Source organism: Carica papaya, chromosome 1 (genome assembly GCF_054855325.1).
Source record: "Carica papaya isolate Zhongbai chromosome 1, ASM5485532v1, whole genome shotgun sequence".
Lineage (NCBI taxonomy): Eukaryota > Viridiplantae > Streptophyta > Magnoliopsida > Brassicales > Caricaceae > Carica > Carica papaya.
The window spans coordinates 18,510,077-18,530,082 of NC_142309.1; the positions used below are offsets into that span (position 1 = coordinate 18,510,077).

At 28.6% G+C, this 20,006-nt stretch overlaps 5 pseudogenes; all 5 read left to right on the forward strand.

Annotated features, from left to right (window-relative positions):
• The first annotated feature begins 359 nt into the window (after positions 1 to 359).
• Positions 360 to 686, forward strand: LOC110825832 (agamous-like MADS-box protein AGL62 pseudogene; annotated as a pseudogene).
• A 2,528-nt stretch (positions 687 to 3,214) lies between these two features.
• Positions 3,215 to 3,550, forward strand: LOC148270398 (agamous-like MADS-box protein AGL62 pseudogene; annotated as a pseudogene).
• Positions 3,551 to 8,488: 4,938 nt separating this feature from the next.
• LOC110825551 (agamous-like MADS-box protein AGL62 pseudogene) lies at positions 8,489 to 9,014 on the forward strand (annotated as a pseudogene).
• Positions 9,015 to 12,269: 3,255 nt separating this feature from the next.
• LOC148270399 (agamous-like MADS-box protein AGL62 pseudogene) lies at positions 12,270 to 12,596 on the forward strand (annotated as a pseudogene).
• A 2,508-nt stretch (positions 12,597 to 15,104) lies between these two features.
• Positions 15,105 to 19,648, forward strand: LOC148270400 (uncharacterized; annotated as a pseudogene).
• The last annotated feature ends 358 nt before the right edge of the window (positions 19,649 to 20,006 follow it).

The window sequence follows — 20,006 nt, forward strand, 5'->3', positions numbered from 1 at the left end:
TTATATAGAAAATTAATCTAAATCGAGTTATATATTCGATAGTGCAAAATGATAATGTCTAACCTGTTGACACCAAACAAGTAAGTAATTAAAGCTAATAAATTTATAAATCAAGTTATATGTTGGATAGTACGAAATGATATTTTCCAATCTGATGAATCCAAATGAGTAAGTAATTAAAGATTAAAAAATTTATATAGAAAATCCATTTAAATAAAGTTTGATGTTGTATAGCGCAAAATAATAATGTCAGTCCGACGACTCTTATAAACACTACACATTTTCTATCAGTTCCTAGTAAATTATAAACCAACTTTTTTATCTTTTCTTCACATCGTCTTTTTCTTTCACTTTTAGCAATGGATAGGAAGGGCAAGGGCCGTCAAAAGGTTGAGATGGTGAAGATGAGTAACGAAACCAACCTCCAAGTAACTTTTTCAAAACGAAGAGCTGGTCTTTTTAAGAAAGCTAGTGAATTGTCCACTCTTTGTGACGTTGATATTGCAATGATTGTTTTTTCCCCTGGTAAGAAAGCTTTTTCTTTTGGTCATCCTTGTGTTGAAAAAGTGATTGAATATTTCATTTGTGGTAATCCCCCACGAGATACTTCAGGAGCCATGATGCTCATTGAGGCTCACCGCAACTCAAGGATACATGAGCTCAATATGATCCTCACACAGGTGTGAGTAGACCATATCTAGATTTTAAAACTTAATATACTTATTTGATCTTATTTTTCTTGGATTAAAACTTATACTGACTTGTACTTATTATTGGAAAAATATAAAAATAGGTTATCAATCAATTGGAAATCGAGAAAAATCGCAATGTAGAGCTTAAGGAAATACAAAAAAATATGTGAGAGTAAGTGTTGGTGGATGGGTCCGAAAAGGGAAATGAGTTTCTCACAACTTGAGCATTTAAAGACATCTCGTAAGGAATTGAAGAAGAAAGTTACTGAAGAAGCTGAGACGATTATAATTCAGAACAAATTAAACATGACGCCTCATGTATTGAACGACCCAAACGCGATACCTAACATGTTCAAGGATAATCCCATTATATATATTCAAGGAAATGAGAAAAAAAGATTCGACTAAGTACATTTCTTGATTAAGTCTTGGAAGGATGAAATTAAAAAGTGCTATAAACACGATGCTTGCCGTTTGTTTTATTTTATTTATGTTAGATATCCGGTGCCTTAGCATTTGGGTTTTCATCATGTTCCTTTTCATTGCAGTGTTGCGGTACTTTCAAAGAGTGTAATAATAACATAATTTTTTTATCTATGCATTTATTTTTATTTTCAAGTTGAAATCAACCAACTATTCTAAGAGTTGTAATAGGAGAAAATATTTTAAGTAATTTACTTTTAACTCATTAACTCAAGACAAAGGTAACGTCTAAATATAAAAAAAAAGATATTAAAGTCACATAATCGTGCTTCGATAAGAACATGAATCATCTTTGGGAAAACCTTCAATTATGTCATATTTTTGCGAGTTAAGTTTTTACGTTGACAATTATGAGTCTCTATTTTTGAATAAATACCTGTGTTGGTTAATTAACTAATATATATATACATCAAATTTAAAATAATATAAATAACATTTAATTAAAAACATACAGGGAAGCACAATCTCTTATATAGGAAGAAATATACCAACTATTCAGTTAAATAATGGTTGGTACAAGTCACATCTTGAATTAATCTGAAATATAATAAATGAAATGAATTAACTATATGGTAATTATGCATCCACGGACAAACTATTGAATTCCATGATCAAATTTTTATACATTATAAGAGTTGTGATGCATTTATTAGATGACACTCTTGGTGACCTGTATATTCATCCAATTTATTGATGCGATAAATAAATCATGATGATGAGTCAAAAGTGTTTAGTCATAATAAATCAATTATATTTGTTAAAGTCCTATAAATAATTTAATACTAAGCCTATATGGGTCACATGCACAAGCTCCAGCTAAGAAAATTCTTGTAACACATAAATGGTAGCTAAGAAAATTCTACTACTTTAATGTGAGTAATTAATCTTAAAATAAATCAATAATGAAATTAGGTAATATTCACGGGAAATATTTTATCGAGAGTACTTATCTAAGTATGGAAATATATCTATATATTTGGGAATATATATCCCAAGTATGGATAATATCTTCATTAAATGTTAATTGTTTATTTAACTTATTCAATTATATGAGATATAATTTAAATAAAAATTCCCTAAAAAATGCATAGAAGTTTTTATATTAGGACCAAACAGTATTAAATAGAAATTTTCAATCAAATGGATCAAAAAAATTGGATTTTGTTTAAGCACGCTCAAGTTGAAGTGTTGTACAAGTAAAATAATTGTAAGTCACCTTTTGAAAGAGCTAAACATGAATTATATGAATTTTAAGTTTAATTGAATATCACACGCAATCGGATTAAAACTTTATTGTTATGAAGGTTAATCGACTGTCACAATTAAATTTAATTATTTAAAATTTTGAATTTTAAATGTGATCCAATTGATAGTTATAATTTAATTTGCAACTTCGATCCTCCCTTAATGCTTATAAATAAAATTAAAATTATCCATTGTACTAATGATCAATTAATTTTATAAAGAATTCATCATAGTTTTTAAATTTTAATATATCTTATAATACATTTTTAAGTTTTTTATTACTTTAACAGAAATTATCTAAGGATTTTTATCATTGCAATTTGATTCATTGTGTCTCGTAACAAGAGACAAATAAATAAAATTAAAAGTAGCTCTCTTACCTTCTCAATCCCAAATTAATATCGAGAATATATATACATATATATAACATAAAAAATGTAAAATTTTCAAGAAGGTTCAATTTTCATGTATATCCATCTAGCTATGTATCTATATAAGTTAAAATAATGATGATTTTGCAAATTGTATAAAAGAACAGCTAAAATTTAACTTTAATTGTCCAGATTTTTCCTACCATATATTTTAATAAGGAGGAGATTCTCATGCAACCCTAAACAAGTAAATTATTAAAACAAGAAAATATATACAGGATGTCTACCTAAAATTTATTAATTCACAACCTTGATTCAAATCTCCTATAAATATCACTCATTTCCCCCTCTTTCAATACAAATTATTTTTCTCCATTAATCTCTCTATTAATTTCTCTCTGCACATATTCAATACTTGTGACCATGGCGAGAAAGAGTAAGGGACGACAAAAGGTTGAGATGGTGAAGATGAATAATGAAAGCAATCTCCAAGTAACTTTCTCCAAACATCGAGCCAGACTTTTCAAGAAGGCGAGTGAATTGAGCACTCTATGTGGGGCTGAGATTGCTATTATCGTCTTCTCACCCGGTCAGAAGGTCTTCTCTTTTGGCCATCCTTGTGTCCATACTGTGTTGGAACGTTTTGTTTGTGGTAATCCACCACAAGCTGCTTCTGGAACCATGAAACTCATTGAGGCTCATCGGAACACTAGTGTCCGTGAGCTAAACACGCATGGCAATGAAAGTAAAAATAAATAGTAAATTAAAAATGCATTATGCAAATACGGATTCAAGTGCACGTTATATTAAAATATCTATGTGTACTTAATAAATTTACTATGCAACGTGTTATAGTTTATACTAAAAATATGATATTTCAATAAATTATAAATATTCGAGTGTTGTTAAAATAATAACTCAGATTGAAAAAATTAATTGAAAAATTACAACCATGTTCTATATTTATAAAATTTGTATAAAACATATTGTGCTTTTTCATTAGCATAACTACTACTTATGATGGAAATTGGGAGGAACCCCAATCTCTTTGGGGTCTGAGTTTTTTTCAAAAAAAAAAAATGCTCTCGAAGACAGATTCCTTCAAGAAAATATTAATTCCAATTGAGAATATTCGATTAAAAACATGACTATCTAAATCCTTCCATTTTGTTGCAAATTTATTGGGAAGAATGACGAGATTAATGAAAAAGCAAACGTAAAAATTTAGTTAGATAATCCTAAAATTCTGACTAAAATATCTCTCGTGGAAACACTTTTAAGTCCCTATGGATTCAAATAGAGTATATATCATTTTGAATCAATGTAGAGAAGCTTAATAGAGAAGATGAGCAATCATCAAAAGTGTCAAGAAAGATAACATACTATGAAAGACAACTCACCATAGTGAAGAATTGAGCCAAATTGGAATAGTTTTATATGGAAGCTTCATCAAAACCTTTTATGGCTAAGGTTGAAAAGAGGAAAATTGTTATTAAAATAATTAGTAGGTTGGTAATTGTATGATATTCAGTACTTTGGGATTTTTTTATAAGTTTAATTTTTTTTTATATATAACATGTTAAACTTCATGGTGGTTTCGCAATATTCGCTATAAATTTATTGCCAAGTTTGTAATTTTTTGTTGACTAACTTAATATTCATGTTTGGAGAAACATGAAAAATATTTTCATTATCATCCCAAATTTGATATATATATATATATATTAGGAAATAGGTTGGTAATTATATAATATTGTGTATTGGGATGTGTTATTCAAATTTTATTTATCCGTGCATAGATGTTGACACTATTTTCATTATCTTGTCAAATTTGATGAGCAAGAAAATGTGGCTGCTAATAACTATTTCTAAGAATATTCATCTCATTTCGTTCGACAAGCAATGATAATTTGGAATGGTAAATTCGTATAACTTAAAGTAATATTATATCAATTTTCAAGATTTTTTTACTATATATTTCAATGAGGTGATTGTAAAGCATTCCAAACAAATAAGTCTTTAAAGCCGATATATTTACAAAGAAAATTCGTCTAAATCAAATTATATATTGAACAATATAAAATAAAAATGCCCAACATGGTGACTTAGAACGAGTAAGTCATCAAAACCAAAAAAAAATTATATAAAAAATTCATCTAAATCAAGTTGTGTTGGATGGTGAAAAGTGATAATTTCCAACTTGATGATTCCAAACAAGTAAGTTATTAAAGCTAATAAATTTGAATAGAAAATTCATCTAAATTAAATTATGTATTGGATAGTAAAAAATTATAATGTCAAACTTAGTGACTCCAAATGAGTAAGTAATTAAAGTTAAAAAATTTATAAAAAAGATTTACCTGACTCAAGCAATATGTTGGATAGTGCAAAATAATAAAGTCAATCTGGTAACACCAAATAAGTAAGTAATTAATCTAAGAAATTTTTATAGAAAATCTGCCTAACTCAAACTATAGGTTGAATAGTGTGAAATGATAATGCACAGCCTGATGATTCCAAATGAGTACGTAATTAAAGTTAAAAATTTTATACAAAAAATCCACCTAACTCAAGCTATATGTTGGATGGTGTATAATGATAATGCTCAATCTTGTGACTCCAAATGAGCAAGTAATTAAAGCTAAGAAATTTATGCAAAAAATCCATTTAAATCAAGTTATATATTAGATAGTGCAAAATAATAATGTCTAACCTAATGACTCTAAATGAGTAAGTAATTAAAGTAAAAAATTTATATAGAAAATCCATCTAAATCAGATTATATGTTTGATGGTGAAAAATGAAGATCCCCAACCTGGTAACTCCCAATGAGGAAGTAATTAAAGCTAAAAAAATTTATATAGAAAATCTCTCTCAATCAAGTTATATATAGAATAGTGCAAAATAATAATGTCCAGCCTAATAATTCCCAATAAATAAGTAATTAAATTTTATAAATCAGTTTATATATTAGATGGTGCAAAATGATAATACGCAATCTGCTCCAAATGAATAAGTAATTAAAGCTAAGAAATTTATATAGAAAATTAATCTAAATCAAGTTATATATTCGATAGTGCAAAATGATAATGTCTAATCTGTTGACTCTAAATGAATAAGTAATTAAAGCTAATAAATTTATAAATAAAGTTATTTGTTGGATAGTACAAAATGAAATTTTCCAATTTGATGAATCCCAATTTGATGAATCCCAATGAGCTCAATATGATCCTCACACAGGTTTGAGTAGACCGTATTTAGATTTTAAAACTTATTTTACTTATTTGATCTTCCTTTTGTTCGATTACAACTTATACTGAATTGTACTTATTATTTAAAACATATGAAAATAGGTCATGAATCAACTGGAAATTGAGAAAAATCGCAATGCAGAGCTTAAGGAAATACAAAAAATGTGTGAGAGTAAGTGGTTGTGGATGGGTCAAAAACAGGAAATGCATTTCTCAGAACTTGAGCATTTAAAGACATCTTTTGAGGAATTGAAGAAGAAAGTTACTAAAGAAGCTGAGATGATTATAATTCAGAACAAATTAAACATGATGCCTCATGTATTAAACGACCCAAACACAATACCTAATGTGCTCAACGATATTCCCAATATATATATTGAAGGAAATGGAAAAATAAGATTATACTAAGTGCATTTCTTGACTAAGTCTCGGAAGGATGAAATTAAAAAGAGTTGCAAACACAATGCTTGCAGTTTGTTTTATTTTATTTATGTTAGATATCTGATGCCTTAGCATTTGGGTTTTCAACATGTTCCTTTTCATTGTAGCGTTGTGGTACTTTCAAAGAGTGCAATAATAACATAATTTTTTTATCTAAGCATTTATTTTTATTTTCAAGTTGAAATCAACCCGCTATTCTAAGAGTTGTAATAGGAGAAAATATTTTAAGTAATTTATTTTTAACTCATTAACTCAAGACAAAGGTAACGTCTAAATATAAGAAAATAAAATATTAAAGTCACATTATCATGCTTCGATAAGAACATGATCATCTGTGAGAATACCTTCAATTATATCATATTTATGCGAGTTAGTTTTTACATTGACAATTATGAGTCTATTTTTGAATAAATACTTGTGTCGGTTAATTAACTAATATACACACATTAATTTTAAAATAATATAAATAACATTTAATTAAAAACCTACAAGGAAGTACAATCTCTTGTACAAGAAGAAATATACCAACTATTCAGTTAAAAAATGGTTGGTATAAGTCATATCTTGAGTTAATCTGAAATACAATAAATGAAATGAATTAACTATATGGTAATTATGCATCCATGGACAAACTACTAAATTTCATGATCAAATTTTTATACATTGTAAGAGTTGTGATATATTTATTAGATGATACTCTTGGTGACATGTATGTTCATCCAATTTATTAATGCGATAAATAAATCATGATGATGAATGAAAAGTGTTTAGTCATAATAAATCAATTATATTGGTTAAAGTCCTATAAATAATTTAATACTAAGCCTATATGGGCCACATGCATAAGCTCCAGCTAAGAAAATTTTATTAACACATAAATGCTAGATATGAAAATTCTACTAGTTTGATGTGGGTAATTAATCTTAAAATAAATCAATAATGAAATTAGGTAATATTCAAGGGAAATATTCTATTGAGAGTGCTTATCTAAGTGTGTAAACATATCTATATATTTGGGAATATATCCCAAGTAGGGATAATATCTTCATTAAATATTAAGTATGCAAACAAGGAAGATTTTATATTAGGACCAAACAATATTAAATAGAAATTTTCAATCAAATGGATCAAAGAAATTGGATTTTGTTTAAGCACGCTCAAGTTGAAGTGTTATACAAATAAAATAATTGTAAGTCACCTTTTGAAAGTACTCAACATGAATTATATGAATTTCAAGTTTAATTGAATATCACGTGCAATCGAATTAAAACTTTATTGTTATGAAGGTTAATCGATTGTCATAATTAAATTTAATTATTTAAAACTTTGAATTTTAAATGTGATCCAATTGATAGTTATAATTTGCAACTTAGATCCTTCCTTAATGCTTATAAATAAATTAAAATTATCCATTGTACTAATGATCAATTAATTTTATAAAGAATTCATCATAGTTTTTAAATTTTAATATATCATATAATACATTTTTATATTTTTTATTACTTTAACATAAATAATCTAAGGATTTTTATCATTACAATTTGATTCATTGTGTCTCGTAACAAGAAACAAATAAATAAAATTAAAAGTAGCTCTCTTACCTTCTCAATCCCAAATTAATATCGAGAATATATATACATATATATAACATAAAAAATGTAAAATTTTCAAGAAGGTTCAATTTTCATATATATCCATCTAGCTATGTATCTATAAATGTTAAAACAATGATGATTTATCAAATTGTATAAAAGTACAGCTAAAATTTAACTTTAATTGTCTAGATTTTTCCTACCGTATATTTCAATAAAGAGAAGATTCTCAAGCAACCCTAAATTATTAATATAGAAAAATATGTACAAGATGTCTACCTAAAATTTATTAATCACAACCTTGATTTAAATCTCCTATAAATATCACTCATTTCCCCCTCTTTTAATACAATTATTTCTCTCCATTAATCTCTTTTTTAATTTCTCTCTGCATATACTCAATACTTGTAAGTATGGCGAGAAAGAGTAAGGGACGACAAAAGGTTGAGATGGTGAAGATGAATAATGAAAGCAATCTCCAAGTCACTTTCTCCAAACGTCGAGCTGGACTTTTCAAGAAGGCAAGTGAATTGAGCACTCTATGTGGGGCTGAGATTGCTATTATCGTCTTCTCACTCGGTCGAAAGGTCTTTTCTTTTGGTCATCCTTGTGTCGAGACTGTGTTGGAACGTTTTGTTAGTGGTAGTCCACCACAAGCTACTTCTGGAACCATGAAACTCATTGAGGCTCATCGGAACGCTAGCGTCCATAAGCTCAACATGCAGCTCACTCAGGTTATTTTAATTTATTTCCTTTCTAATAAAACATTATCAATATAAATAATATATATTAATTCTACTACATGTACAGGTTCTGAACCAACTCGAAATCGAGAAGAAGCGAGGCGAGGAGCTTAACCATATGAAAAAGACAAATGAGAATCAATGTTGGTGGATGGCTCCCAAGGAAGAAATGAGCTTAACACACTTCAACAATTGAAGGCCTCTCTCGATGAGATGAAGAAGAATGTGGCTAAGCATGCTGAGAAGATTGTGATTCGTACCCTAAATAATCATCATCCTCATCCTCATCTTCCTCATCTTCGTCCTCATCATCATCATCCTAACCATCCTTTTTTCTAGGAAGTTCTTCCTATGGAACATGTCTTCCTTTTGATACAAAGCCTGCTGGATTCAGTTCTAACATTGTTCCATTAAACAATCCAAACATGATGCCTCCAAAGTATCATTGATTTGGCCAAGGATTCTTCTAAGTGAACTTTTTTTATTTATGTAAAACAAATTTTTAATTTTTCCAACACAGTAAATGCCTCAGGATTAGTCTTTAGATTATATTTTGTTTTAGGATTTTAGCTTCTAATATGAGTAAGGGTTTGTTCTAGAAAATAAGAGGCATCTTATTTTATATTATTTGTTCAAGTATTTTGTAATCGTTCAATGATATTGCATCTAGTTCTTAATATAAAATTTCTTCCTTCAAACCCTTTGCGCTTGATTATATATATATATCTCTCTCTCAAAGATTCTACTACGCTATTTCTTTTTATCTTTTGTTGTGACACTATTAACTGCTACCTATATAATGCATTATGCAAATACGGATACAAGTGCTCGTTATCTTAAAATATATATGTGTACTTAATAAATTTACTATGCAACGTGTTATATTTTATATCAAAAATATGATATTTCAATATATTATAAATAATCGAGTGTTGTTAATATAATATCTCATATTGAAAAAATTAATTGAAAACATTACAACAATGTTCTATATTTACAAAATTTTTATAAAATATATTGTGCTTTTTCATCAGCATAACTGCTACTTACGACAGACACTGGTGAGGAACCCCAATCTCTTTCGGGTTTGAGTTTTTTCCAAAAAAAAAAACTACCCTCGAAGACAGATTCCTTCAAAAAAATATGAATTCCAATTGAGAATATTCAATTAAAAACATGAGTACCTAAATCCTTTTATTTTGTTGTAAATTTATTGGGAAGAATGACGAGATTAATGAAAAAGCAAATATAAAAATTTAGTTAGATAGTCCTAAAATTTTGACTAAAATATCTCTCATGGAAACACATTTAAGTCCCTATGGATTCAAATAGAGTATAAATAATTTTGAATCAATGTAGAGAAGATTAGAGAAGATGAGCAATCATCGAAAGCGTCAAGAAAGATAATGTACTATGAAAGACAACTCACCATGTTGAAGAATTGAGCCAAATCGGAATAGTTCTATAGAGAAGCGTCATCAAAACCTATTAAATCTAAGGTTGTAAATATGAAAATTCGTTTTTAAAATAATTAGTAGGGTGGTAATTGTATGATATTCTGTACTTTGGGATTTTCTTCTTTAAATTTTAATTTCTTTTATATATAACTTATTAAACATCATGGTGATTTTGCAATATTCGCTGTAATTTTATTACCAAGCTTGTAATTTTTTGTTGACTAATTTATTATTCATGTATGGAGAAACATGAAAAATATTTTTATTATCTTCCTAAATTTGATATATATATATATATATATTAGAATATATGTTTGTTATTATATAATACTGTGTATTGAGATGTGTAATTAAAATTTTATTCATCCTTGCACAGATGCTGACACTATTTTTATGCTGACACTATTTTTATTATCTTGTCAAATTTGATAAGCAAGAAATTGTGGCTGCTAATAACTATTTCTAAGAAGATTCATCTCATTTCATTCTACAAGCAAGGATGATTTGGAAGTGGTAAATTCGCATAACTTATAGGTAAATATTATATCAATCTTCAAGATTTTTTTACTACATATTTCAATGAGGTGATTGTAAAGCATTCCAAACAAGTAAGTTTTTAAAGCCGATAAATTTACATAGAAAATTTGTCTAAATCAAATTATATATTGAACAATATAAAATAATAATGCCCAACTTGGTGACTCGGAACGAGTAAGTCATCAAAACGGAAAAAAAATTATATAGAAAATTCATCTAAATCAAGTTGTGTTGGATAGTGAAAAATGATAATGTCCAACTTGATGATTCCAAACAAGTAAGTTATTAAAGCCAATACATTTGTATAGTGAATTAATATAAATTAAATTGTGTATTGGATAGTGGAAAATGATAATGTTAAACTTAGTGACTCCAAATGAGTAAGTAATTAAAGTTAAGAAATTTATATTAAAAATTCACCTAACTCAAGCAATATGTTGGATAGTGCAAAATGATAAAGTTAATCTGGTAACACCAAATGAGTAAGTAATTAAATCCATGAAATTTTTATAGAAAATCTACCTAACTTAAACTATAGGTTGAATAGTGCAAAATGATAATGCACAGCTTGATGATTCCAAATGAGTACGTAATTAAAGTTAAAAATTTTATAGAGAAAATCCACCTAACTCAAGCTATATGTTGGATGGTGTATAATGATAATGCTCAATCTGGTGACTCCAAATGAGCAAGTAATTAAAGCTAAGAAATTTATGCAAAAAATCCAAATAGGTCAAGTTATAGATAGTGCAAAATAATAATGTCTAACCTGATGACTCAAAATGAGTAAGTAATTAAAGGCAGAAATTTATATAGAAAATTCATCTAAATCAAATTATATGTTTGATAGTGAAAAATGATAATGCCTAGCCTGGTAACTCCAAATGAGGATGTAATTAAAGGTAAGAAATTTATAAAAAAAATCTCTCTTAATCAAGTTAAATATTGAATAGTGCAAAATAATAATGTCCAGCCTGATAATTCATAATAAATAAGTAATTAAAGTTAAGAAATTTATAAATCAGTTTATATATTGGATGGTGCAAAATGATAATATGCAATATGCTCCAAATGAATAAATAATTAAAGTTAAAAAATTTATATAGAAAATTAATCTAAATCGAGTTATGTATTCGATAGTGTAAAATGGTAATGTCTAACCTGTTGACTCCAAATGAGTAAGTAATTAAAGCTAATAAATTTATAAATCAAGTTATATGTTGGATAGTACAAAATGATATTTCCCAATCTGATGAATCCAAATCAGTAAGTAATTAAAGATTAAAAAATTTATATAGAAAATCCATTTAAATAAAGTTTGATGTTGCATAGCGCAAAATAATAATGTCAGTCCGACGACTCTTATAAACACTACACATTTTCTATCAGTTCCTAGTAAATTATAAACCAACTTTTTTATATTTTCTTCACATCGTCATTTTCTTTCACTTTTAGGAATGGATAGGAAGGGCAAGGGTCGTCAAAAGATTGAGATGGTGAAGATGAGTAACGAAACCAACCTCCAAGTAACTTTCTCAAAACGAAGAGCTGGTCTTTTTAAGAAAGCTAGTGAATTGTCCACTCTTTGTGACGTTGATATTGCGATGATTGTTTTTTCCCCAGGTAAGAAGGCTTTTTCATTTGGTCATCCTTGTTTTGAAAAAGTGATTGAATATTTCATTTGTGCTAATCCTCCACGAGATACTTCAGGAGCCATGACGCTCATTGAGGCTCACCGCAACTCAAGGATACATGAGCTCAATATGATCCTCACACAGGTTTGAGTAGACTATATTTAGATTTTAAAACTTAATATACTTATTTGATCTTATTTTTCTTGGATTAAAACTTATACTGACTTGTACTTATTATTTGAAAAATATAAAAATAGGTTATCAATCAATTGGAAATCGAGAAAAATCGCAATGCGGAGCTTAAGGAAATACAAAAAAAAAATGTGAGAGTAAGTGTTGGTGGATGGGTCCGAAAAAGGAAATGAGTTTCTCACAACTTGAGCATTTAAAGACATCTCTTAAGGAATTGAAGAAGAAAGTTACTGAAGAAGCTGAGACGATTATAATTCAGAACAAATTAAACATGATGCCTCATGTATTGAACGACCCAAACGCGATACCTAACGTGTTCAAGGATAATCCCAATATATATATTCAAGGAAATGGGAAAAAAAGATTCTACTAAGTGCATTTCTTGATTAAGTCTTGGAAGGATGATTAAAAAGAGTTGTAAACACGATGCTTGCAATTTGTTTTATTTTATTTATGTAAGATATCTGGTGCCTTAGCATTTGGATTTTCATCATGTTCCTTTTCATTGTAGTGTTGTGGTACTTTCAAAGAGTGTAATAATAACATAATTTTTTTATCTATGCATTTATTTTTATTTTCAAGTTGAAATCAACCAACTATTCTAAGAGTTGTAATAGGAGAAAATATTTTAAGTAATTTACTTTTAACTCATTAACTCAAGACAAAGGTAACGTCTAAATATAAAAAAAAAAGATATTAAAGTCACATAATCGTGCTTCGATAAGAACATGAATCATCTTTGGGAAAACCTTCAATTATGTCATATTTATGCGAGTTAATTTTTTACGTTGACAATTATGAGTCTCTATTTTTGAATAAATACCTGTGTTGGTTAATTAACTAATATATATATACATCAAATTTAAAACAATATAAATAACATTTAATTAAAAACATACAGGGAAGTACAATCTCTTATATAGGAAGAAATATACCAACTATTCAGTTAAATAATGGTTGGTACAAGTCACATCTTGAATTAATCTAAAATATAATAAATGAAATGAATTAACTATATGGTAATTATGCATCCACGGACAAACTATTGAATTTCATGATCAAATTTTTATACATTGTAAGAGTTGTGATACACTTATTAAATGACACTCTCGGTGACCTGTATGTTCCTCCAATTTATTGATGCGATAAGTAAATCATGATGATGAGTCATAATAAATCAATTATATTGGTTAAAGTCCTATAAATAATTTAATACTAAGCCTATGTGGGTACGATGCACAAGCTCGAGCTAAGAAAATTGTTGTAACACATAAATGGTAGCTAAGAAAATTCTACTACTTTAATGTGAGTAATTAATCTTAAAATAAATCAATAATGAAATTAGGTAATATTCACGGGAAATATTTTATCGAGAGTACTTATCTAAGTATGGAAATATATCTATATATTTGGGAATATATATCCCAAGTATGGATAATATCTTCATTAAATGTTAATTGTTTATTTAACTTATTCAATTGTATGAGATATAATTTAAATAAAAATTCTCTAAAAAATGCATGGAAGTTTTTATATTAGGACCAAAGAGTATTAAATAGAAATTTTCAATCAAATGGATCAAAGAAATTGGATTTTGTTTAAGCAGGCTCAAGTTGAAGTGTTGTACAAGTAAAATAATTGTAAGTCACCTTTTGAAAGAGCTAAACATGAATTATATAAATTTTAACTTTAATTGAATATCACACGCAATCGAATTAAAACTTTATTGTTATAAAGGTTAATCGACTGTCACAATTAAATTTAATTATTTAAAATTTTGAATTTTAAATGTGATCCAATTGATAGTAATAGTTTAATTTGCAACTTCGATCCTTCCTTAATGCTTATAAATAAAATTAAAATTATCTATTGTACTAATGATCAATTAATTTTATAAAGAATTCATCATAATTTTTAAATTTTAATATATCTTATAATACATTTTTAAATTTTTTATTACTTTAACATAAATTATCTAAGGATTTTTATCATTGCAATTTGATTCATTGTGTCTCCTAACAAGAGACAAATAAATAAAATTAAAAGTAGCTCTCTTACCTTCTCTATCCCAAATTAATATCGAGAATATATATACATATATAAAACAAAAAAAATGTAAAATTTTCAAGAAGGTTCAATTTTCATGTATATCCATCTAGCTATGTATCTATATAAGTTAAAATAATGATGATTTTGCAAATTGTATAAAAGTACAGCTAAAATTTAACTTTAATTGTCCAGATTTTTCCTACCATATATTTCAATAAGGAGGAGATTCTCATGCAACCCTAAACAAGTAAATTATTAAAACAAGAAAATATATACAGGATGTCTACCTAAAATTTATTAATTCACAACCTTGATTCAAATCTCCTATAAATATCACTCATTTCCCCCTCTTTCAATACAAATTATTTCTCTCCATTAATCTCTCTATTAATTTCTCTCTGCACATATTCAATACTTGTGACCATGGCGAGAAAGAGTAAGGGACGACAAAAGATTGAGATGGCGAAGATGAATAATGAAAGCAATCTCCAAGTCACTTTCTCCAAACGTCGAGCTGGACTTTTCAAGAAGGCGAGTGAATTGAGCACTCTATGTGGGGCTGAGATTGCTATTATCGTCTTCTCACCCGGTCAGAAGGTCTTCTCTTTTGGCCATCCTTGTGTCCAGACTGTGTTGGAACGTTTTGTTAGTGGTAATCCACCACAAGCTGCTTCTGGAACCATGAAACTCATTGAGGCTCATCGGAACACTAGTGTCCGTGAGCTAAACATGCAGCTCACTCAGGTTATTTTAATTTCTTTCCTCTCTTATAAAGTGTTTTAGGTATAAATAATATATATTAATTTTACTACATGTACAGGTTTTGAACCAACTCGAAATCGAGAAGAAGAGAGGCGAGGAGCTTAACCATATGAAAATGGCAAATGAGAATCAATGTTGGTGGATGGCTCGCAAGAACGATATGAGCTTGACACAACTTCAACAACTGAAGGCCTCTCTCGATGAACTGAAGAAGAATGTGGCTAAGCATGCTGAGAAGATTTTGATTAGTACCCAAAATAGTCATCATCCTCATCATCATCTTCCTCATTGTCATCCTCATCTTCCTCATCCTCATCCTCATCATCATCATCCTAACCATCCTTTTTTTCTGGGAAGTTCTTCCAGTGGAGCAAGTCTTCCTTTTGAGACAAAGCCTGCTGGATTCAGTTCTAGCATTGTTCCATTCAACAATCCGAATATGATGCCTCCAAAGTATCATGGATTTGGCCAAGGATTCTTCTAAGTGAACTTTTTTTATTTATTTAAAATGAATTTTTAATTTTTCCGGCACAGTAAATGCCTCAGTATTAGTCTTTATATTATGTTGGGTTTTAGGATTTTAGCTTTTAACGAATAAGGGTTTGTTCTAGAAAATAAGAGGCGTCTTATTTTATGTTATTTGTTTAAGTACTTTGTAATCGTTCAGTGATACTGCATCTAGTTCTTAATATAAGTTTTCTTCCTTAAAACCCTTTGCGCTTGATTATATATATATATGTATATATCTCAAACATTCTACTACGCTTTTTTTTTTGTCATGCGTTGTGACACTATCAACTGCTACCTATATAACATATCGTAATATGTATTATTTTAATATATAAACAATTATTATCAAAATATTTACTCATTTATATTCACCATACAAAATGTAAAACACATATATACAAGAGTTTAGCCTCTATTATATATATGTGTGTGTGTGTGTATATATATACAGTGATCTATTATCTCTTATTTATTGTACACCATACCTCGAGAGATTGAGGAAAGTTTAGAGCTTTAGGTAAGCATACTAGAATTTTTCAATATCAAAAGCTTTCAGCTTAGAGATAGATATTAGATTACACAAGCATGAGTTTTTGTTATTCGGGTAAATTTATGGAATAATTAGCATGCACAAGAATTAAATTACGTAAAAATTATAATCTACTATTTTCTTATGTACAATTTAAATGTATGTATGATACTAAATGACTGTATGAATCCAAATAAAAATAGAACATATAGGTTGTAGAGAAGGTAAGTAGTAGATCTATATATAGATCAACTTTAAAAGTATAATATAGTTAATTTATTCTTATTTAACAAAAAAAATTGTAAGAACGACATGATAGGGAAAATAAAAATAAATTGTGCATTAAAAAGATGATGCATGTACAGATATAAGTGCGCGTTTTATTGAAATGTATATACGTATTTAATCATAAATCTGGCTATTACACTCCTATATTGAATTTGGAGCTATGTTGGAATCATAAATCTACTCAGCATATTATATTCTTTCTCATTTTTTTTTATTTCTATTCCATTTGAATTTCTATTTTCTATATTTTTACACTGGATCTACAACTCGTGTATGTCTACAATTTATATCTTTTTCCCATGAAGACATCCTTCTCTGCTCTAAGTTCGGTGTAGGTATCAAATATTGATCATATTGTAGCTATTATGTGAAGACAGCTACTAAATTTTGTAATAAAAAATTTGCTGGCAATGCTTCTAAAATGCAGGGGACACTGCATATGGATTGGATAGATTGGTTATATTGTTAGCAGGAGCTAGTAAATAAGAGATGTCATAGCTTTCTTGAAGAAAACTATCGTACAGTGTGCTCTCACCCGAGCACCATCTGAAGTCGATCCACAGTAGCTAAAAGATATTTCAATCTAAAACCAATAATCTCTTCTGTTTTTAGTCTGAATATATTTCTAAACCAGAGTTTCAAACATATATTTATATGTACGTGTATATCTGTGACTTTGAAGAAAAAAGGTAAAAGATTATTCCGCATACTCATTTCGCTTCCCTATTCCATTATATAGAAATATATAAATCTGTTGGTATATATTTAATTTGGTAGCATGCTTAAGAGTTTGTATAATTTTAACTTGTATTTAATTTAAATTACAATACAAATACCACATATCTGAATTGGAAAAGAGTTATGATTCTAAATCAAATTCAAATTATAGTTTTTAAAAATCTTTAATATGAGTTTGGATTTTGTGATTGTATTAAAAATTCTGGATTCACTGATACAATGTAAAATAATTCAATTGACGTTTAGTCTCAATATCCGAATGTTAAAATGAGAATGCTTTTGTTATTATTAAAAAATATGTAAATAATTTATTATGAAAAATTATATCTGTCATTCTCATATATATCAGTTTCAATATAGATATTCAAAAGGACAATATAGTATTCTCATCACAGTTAAATGTAATAAATTATATGATAGATATAATTTGTAATGTATATATTTAAAAAAAAAATTATAAGCTATCCAAAATGCAATAGATTGAAAGATCGATCATTCTCTTAAATATATTATTTTTAAATTTTAATATTCAAAATAATAAATAATGTGAAAGAGGTTATAAACTATTTAATTCGTCAGGATATATTATATTTTCAAAAAGAATTATAACGAATGACATACTAATAGTTGAATAAGATCATCTTGATGACCGTGATAAGAACAAATTTTTTTATTTAGTAGAAAATAATTAAACGAACTATGAATAAGGAAAATACATTAAAGGGAATTTAGGTTCAACATGCTTGTGTAAACTTTCTATTTTTATATTCCAATATCGCCGCGCTCATATGATCATTGACGGACGAAGAATAAGTTTTTTCCTTGAGATGTAAGCAAATCAAAATTCATAAATGAATGTTTAACTATGTACTAGTAATAAAGGTAAAGAATTCTTGATAGTATCATAAATTTAAGTTTTGGATTATGTCAAGATATTCCTTACCTTATATTTCAATGAAATAAGGATTGTAGCCAGAAATGTAAATGCATAAAAGTTAAGTAAATCCACCTAACTCAACTTGGATAGCCTCAAGTGGTACCTCCAAACCTTATAAATACCTTGTGTAGTTTACAATCGTCAACTGCAATAATAGTATACTTACATCCTCTCATCATAATCTCCATTATCTTCTTCTCAATTTGTCGAGGTTATCTTTTGTTATTTTTAGTTTTAACAATGGCAGATGAGGGGACATCAAGTAAAAGCAAAGGTCGTCAAAAGATCGAGTAAAAAAAGATGGAGAATGAAGCCAGTCTCCAAGTTACCTTCTCAAAACATCGAAGTAGCCTTTTTAAGAAGACGAGTGAACTTTGCACTCTTTGTAGACCAGATGTTGGCCTTATTGTTTTCTCCCCTGGAAATAGGGCCTTCTGCTATGGCAATCCTAATATCGATATTGTGATTGATCGTTTTCTTAGTATTGATGTTCGTCCAGCTCGAGATCCTGACAACGAAAATGATACTCAACAAATAATCAGTAGGATCACTGAGGTGTTAGCAACTTATTTGTTATCTTTTTTTTATAATATCCATTTATGATAATCTAAAAATTATCATGAGTCACTAATACTTAAATCTATGACGTTACGTGATATATTTTGAATTTTTTGTTGGACTTTCAAATCTTTAGACTAATTGCTTAACTAATACTGCAAATACATGAATATGTGTATATGATAACAGGCTTAAGACAAGGAGGAGGCAGCAAGGAAGTGAGGTAAAGAGCTCAAAAAAAGAAGAAAAGGCTTGATGAAAGAGCTTTGGTATATGCGTTCAATAGACAAATTCAACCTGGAAGAGCATGAAGTTTTGGATGCTTGTATGAAGGCCTTGTGGAATGATGTTGCCGAACTTGCAAAGAAGCTAAAGACGGAACAAGGTAACTCGAGTTCAGCTGAGGGTTCTCCAAGGGATGACGGGATGTTTTACTCAGATCCAGCAATGAAGGCCTTGACTACTCTCCCCATGCCTAGTATGCCCAGCAACCCAACTCATGAATATGCCCCCAGCTGTACTAATTCAACTCCTCCCCTGAATAGCTTCTGTAACCTAGACTCTGGCAATCCCAACATAATGATGATGGATAACCCGTTGAATGATTCAAGCATGGCGTTAGATCTATTGATGACTTGAAGGCCATGCCTAGGGATCTCTTCAATAATTTAGTCATGATTGAGTCAGATGATCCAATTGCATCACTTAATGCAGGAGATAATCCAGACATAATGTCTGATGCCTTCGGGAACCAAATTGCAACAATGGATATTAATCTGTCAAATGATCCAATATCGGGCCTAATGAGTTTTTTAATCCGAGTACTATACCTCATGCACCAAATGATCCAATTAGCACAACATCCGATGCTCTAAATATGATACGTATTGTGCCAGATGATTCAAATCTAGACTCAGTATTTGATGGCTTCACTCTAGAGATGCTATTTGCGGATCCATTGGATGATGAGAACTTCATTGTGGACAATCCAAATGAG